The sequence below is a fragment of the Sturnus vulgaris genome, chromosome 2, assembly GCF_052056855.1.
Source record: "Sturnus vulgaris isolate bStuVul1 chromosome 2, bStuVul1.hap1, whole genome shotgun sequence".
Classification (NCBI taxonomy): Eukaryota; Metazoa; Chordata; class Aves; order Passeriformes; family Sturnidae; genus Sturnus; species Sturnus vulgaris.
The window spans coordinates 42505764-42511763 of record NC_142244.1 but is presented as its reverse complement, the minus strand read 5'-3'; positions in this window follow the sequence as shown (position 1 = coordinate 42511763).

Genomic DNA, 6000 nt, shown 5'->3' with positions numbered 1-6000 from the left:
TCAGAGGAAGTCAATAGAAATTCTGTCTAGTTTAGAGAAGTCATAGGTTTTCCTTCAGATATTAGTCATGAAAACAGGTGTTACAGTCCTTGAACAAGTTATTAACCTTGACATCACCTACAACAGACCACCTGCAAAACAGAAGGGCAGAGAGTTAAAAAGTTCTCCTAATTACCCACCTTTCCAAAAATATTTAAAATATTTACTAATTCAATCTTTTCAAATAATGAAAAGACTTCTAATTATTTTTCAATTAAAATGTAGCATTCTTCAGAAAGTTCTCTTACTTCCCTTCAACTTAAATAAACTTTCCACATATTGCTGATATTCATGCTCTGCTATAAATTATTTCTATGACTACTCTTCTGGAGAGGGAAAATTTGACATAATTGCCTTAAATATTTCTTTGCATGAGTAAGTACATCTTTGGTAGAGTAATGGCATTTACAGGGCACAAAGTATGCAGCTAAAGTGATGAAAACCAGAAAATTTAAGGCATTTGTTAACACCGATGAGATATCTTGCTATGTCTGAGACTGAACAAGAAAGCTTTTAGTTTGGTGAACCATATTTAATTTTGAAATATGACAGCTCTTCAGCATCTGACTGATACTGTCCTGCCAAAGTCTTCTTTATGCTTCAGAGTAGCATAAAGATTTATCTCTGAAATGTGGTAATAGAAAAATTTACTCAACTTGCCAACAAGCTACCAAAAGAACCAAGTTCTCCATTTTAGAGAACACACAACATACAAACACATTCTGTTTTACCAGATGCCTGTTCCTTTAATATAATTTGTACATAGATAAACTTCATAAATTACCACTATCACAAAGCAACAATGATGAGATTCTTCAATACTGCTTGGTGCAGTAACTGCTGAGGAGATAAACTGCATTACTGATATTTGACTCAGGTGTGTAGAAGAGAGGTTTCTGCTGGGTATTGTTAAAGTTAAATGGTTAAATTTAATTTAAATTGTTAAATTCCTTTTCAGAACTCTTTCCATAGCCCTTTGGACTTCTTGCCACACCTAATTTAAAAGCATATTATTAAAAACATAGGAGGAAAATTCATCTCTTCAGAATTGCTACACTGAAGTACCAAAATCCTTCATGTCCCTCCCCAGGACTACTGTCCCAGTTGTTGAACCTTTATGTGGTGCATGTTCTGCCCATGATTAGACAGCTCTAACAGCAAACCCAAAATTATGGGTTCATTAAACTCTGTCCTCACTTGTTTTATGCAAGGATGACACCCCATTCATCCCTAGGGAAAGGCATTACAGCTCTCCAGAGTCAAAAACCCGTGCTGCTACAATGAGAACAAAAGTTTTGCAGCTGCTGGAAATTTCTGTTCATAAATTCAGTACAGCACTGTTGAAATCTCCTGACACTTTTTTCCAATCCACAAAAAGATTTAACTTTTGAGATGTGTGAGGATGGAGAAGCGTACCTTCATGTAGGTCTTCAAGAGAGGAAGAAGTGTGAATCTTAGGGAGTTGCTACACACTGTACTTAAAACCTAATTCCTTATAGCCTTTCCTGACACCTTTGATACATATTTTCACTCGAGGAAATTAAGTGTAAAATGCTGTCATTTTCAGATAGCGTTTCTGGCAACTGTTTTGCACAGATGTAAATTATTGCCTACTTACAATGTTAAAAAGCTAGAGATTAGGGCAGGGAACAACCCTACGTGGCTGCTTCTAGCCTATTTTTTAAGGACTAAAATAATCCTGAAAAGCAGAAAGATGTCCCTTGTTTTAAAGAAAAATTATAGATGATTTTTTGAAATAAGTAAGTGAAGATGAGGGCCAGTTTGCTAGGGAAGGATGGTAGTGAGTCTGGGATATCAAGGAAATCAGCCTTCATTTGTACAACTCAGGCCTCATATGAAATATTAATCTTGCTCACTTACAAATCCCACACTTTAATTTTTTTTATAAACCCTGAGCAACCTCTCCTACATTCCCCAGCAAAAACAGGAGCTCTTGAAATGAAACTCTGATTTTTCCAATTATTTATGCCCCTTTGAACGTTATAAACCAGGGAATGTGGTGATTATTACACAGTTTTATGTCACAATGCACTGAAAATTTCAACAAGATGAAAGTGAGAAAGAGTTAGGGGGGAAAAAAAACCCAATCGAACAACAAAACACCTGCACTCCAGATGGCAAAGGTAAAACAATAATTATAGAGAGGCTGATATATAAAATCTGAAAGAAAAGACTAAAGAATAAAAAAAAAAATAAAATGTAAAACCAGTGTAATAGGCACACAGGGGAAGAGTATGATAACATGAAAGATAAAAAACTGCAGCACTTTCGTAAGTATAACAAATTCAAAGTGTTGATGGGAAAAACGTGACTATCAAATCAGAGGCTGCCAAAGAGACAAACTGTAAAAAGAGCCAGAGAATGGGAATCAGATGTGTGAAATGAGGTCACTAGGCAAGCGAGAAAAGAGGTGAGATCTCGACTGTGCTCTTGCAGCCGCTAGCTCGCTGGGGTGGGGGCGAGCTCCTTGCAGCCTTTGTGGGATGCTGGGAGGATGCGCGGGGCAGCACAGCAGAGCGGGGCTGGCAGGCGGGCAGGCTGCAGGCAGGGACTGTACACCCCACCAAGCTGGCAGCAGCAGGTTAAATGCTTTCTGCAGAGCGAGGAAAAGAGGCTCCCACACAGCAGAGTGTTTAAGCTAACAGGTGGGGTGAGAAGATGTGACAGATGAAGCTTATTACAGTCTCCCAGCAGAGCATGAAGTGGTTAGATGCTCCTAATGACCGTGTACAAGGTGACTGACTCACTCCTATCTGTTGAACAGCTTGAAAGGAGGATATTTTACCCTGAGGAAGACTGACCTGTCTTCTTCATCTTTTTTTTTTTTTTTTTTCTTCTAGCATTTAATAATGAAGGCTTCCTCTCATGCAGCACATTGGCTGCTGTCCCCATGGCCATGAAGCCAACAGTGTCCAGCAAGCTCTAGATAATCTTTGCCCTGCAGGACCACAGAGAATGGCTGTGTGTAAAGCATTTGGAAGGGCATGAGCTGTCCAGTGGAAACCCGAGGTGTTATTACCAGTGCATTGATTTCTGGTGTAGCTGCCTGACTACATCACTTTGAAGCTGCAGGACATTAAGTCTGTGCCATGATTTTTCTTCTTAGTGTTATTCCTAATAGGACTGCTAGATAATATTTTCATACATTTTTGCTTGCCTTATCTGGTCTCTGAATGCGGTTGAAACTGATAATGCATTTCAAACTCCTCTTGCAGAAAAATAGGCTAATGTTTAAGGAATAGATAAGCCACAGGGGTTAGGAATAGGGCTGTTTCAGAGAGAGAAAAAGAATGAAATTTTATACAGGTCACAGCGTGTGTAGAAGGGACTCAGAAGTGTCTTTTCACTGTTGCAAATACAATTTTGTGTGTTTATGACTGTGTCTGCAATGGAGATAGCAGTACTGAGTAAAGGCAAATTTCAACTTGAGAATTTGAGGAGAATTGGGACATGATGAGTACAGATTGTTGTCTGACATTCCTAATAACAATTCAAATTTGGCCATTCCCACAATGATTGTGTTGTGCTTTGTTTTTCCCATATGTAAAATAAGCTACAGCCCAACTCATATGCCTACAGATATTTACTGTAAACAAACAAGCTATTTCTATTCTCTATGGACAAGACATATTTATTACAATATACAGTATAGCCCAGGGATAGATTCTCTGGCAGGATGCTGGGACAAGTACCTCTGTGCAGAACAAATACTCCTGATTGACCACAGTACTGCCTCCTCATCCCCATCACAGCTTTATCTGCCCTCATAGAGCCAGTGAACATTCATTAGAAATGTTGCCTGTAGCAAATCTTGGATGAGAACTGTGAAGAGAAAAATGAAGTTTTAGGGGAAAAGTGAGAAGACGTCCATGTATTTACGTTTTCCCATAAGGTCAAAGCATTTGAAGCAGAGAGAAGTTGGGGATCCTGTAGAGGACTGAGCTTCCCTTTCTTTACAAACAAGCACTGGGATTTCCAAGGGTGCAATGCCACAGGAAGGCCTCCTACTGAGCCAAGCACAAACCCTGCAGCTCTCAGGAGTCAGCAGCTGTGGGGGACCAAGTTTCCCAAGCGAATTTTCTAAATGTTTCTATTGAAGCAGACTGAAATACCTCAATGCAGCAGATTCTGCTCAGATTTCTGGGCATTTTGTACAGCAGTGTAGAAAAGCAGGCATGTCCATTTGGTGTATATATTAATAAGGATTTATCTCACCTGATTATTCATGGATCACCAGGTCATTTGCCACAGTAAATGGACAGAAATAAGCAGTTCCTTCACCTGCCTCAAATATCTGCCTTTAAATAAGACAGCTTCTGTCCATGAAGTGCTTGTTTTCCTCCACTGACTGAAAAGGGATTGCAAACTACATACTCAGATGTAAGTAGCTACTCTGTAGATACCTAAAGTTTTCAGGAAGAGCCCTTTTCTATCTATCTGAACCAAATCACAAACTTACATTTTGTTAATGAAAATTGCCTTCCCACTTCTACTTTAAGCTTGCAACTCAGAAGGAGCTGTTGAAGATCAAACACTGGAGATCAACCAAGCATCATTAATTAATGGAGAGTAGAGGCAAGCAGTAGAATAGATGTAAGCAAAGAAGAAATGGTATGGATAGGAAGGAGGGTACAGTTTAGCAGGTAGCTATGGTATGATGGACCAAATGTGGAAGCAGCCTGTGCTGAAAAAGGTATTTTATGAACCCAGACAGACTTATCAAAGACAGAATGTCTCTCATAAATGGGACAGCAATGAAGACAGAGATTTTGTCTGAAAATTTGCACTCAGGTTAACTGCAAGAGAAAATTCAGTAACTCACAGGCTATCAAGCAAGGAAAATACTGACCATATCCTTTGTCTAGTCTGTGAGTTTGTAGGTGAAATGTGTGGTTATTTAAGAATCTGTTTTGGAAAGCCACTTTGCTCTGCTTTTACTACCAGAACAATATGAATATTTGCATTGTCTGGGAAAAGGTACATCTTTATTATGAAGAGTAATTAAGAAGTTGGAAGTTTCAGCTTAATTTGCAAAGTGGTCAAGCAGAAAGTATAAACATGTGACTGTCTCTAAACACTTAAATCTGCTCAGCAAGCAAATACTGAAGAACCAGAGACTGGATCCAGTATATCAAACTGGGAGCACCTAGCTGTGACCAGCTCATTGGTGAGCAATAATTACATTCACTGCCAGGCAGTTCAGCTTGCTTAAGTTGGACTGCTGTGTGCTCAGATCTACAAGAATTGAAATCAGAGAGCCTCACCTAGACTGACTCCAGTGACACTTCAGACAGACGAATTTATACCTCCATTCTATTGCATGCTACCAAACAGACTGTGTTTCACCCTGATCTTCTTACAGCTGAAAGAAAAAGCCAGTTCCCACATCTGGAGGTATACTATTCAAGGGTTTGCAAAGTCACCCAAACGCAAAAGGTATACATTTTTCACAGTATTTCCTGCATATTTTATGGAAAGTCATTTTATGGCTTAGTAAATTCAAAGGTTAGACTTTGCTGACCTTTCATTGATAGTTTTCTCTAATGTGAGACGTTTAAATAAAGCACCTGTTGAACATACCAAACCTGCCACATTACTTAATTTTTATTAGATATTTTGTCAACTTCATTGCTAGACACTATTATGCAACATGATATCTGATTAGAGAGTTTTATTTCTTGTCTGACAGTTTCACTACAAATAGAAAAGAAGAAAAAAAAATACAACCCTCATATCTTTTTTTTCCACATATTCCCACCCATTATCTGGAACAAAACAAAGTAGTTTGTTAGACTTCAAAGGATGAACTAGATATTTCAGTTTCAGACCTCATGCAGGACTGGTTCATGGAACATGTCTGGAATTTTTCATAAATAATAATCTGCAGCTCATTAACCATCCTAACTATTTCTTGGTCCGTTTCCTTTCAATAATAAACAT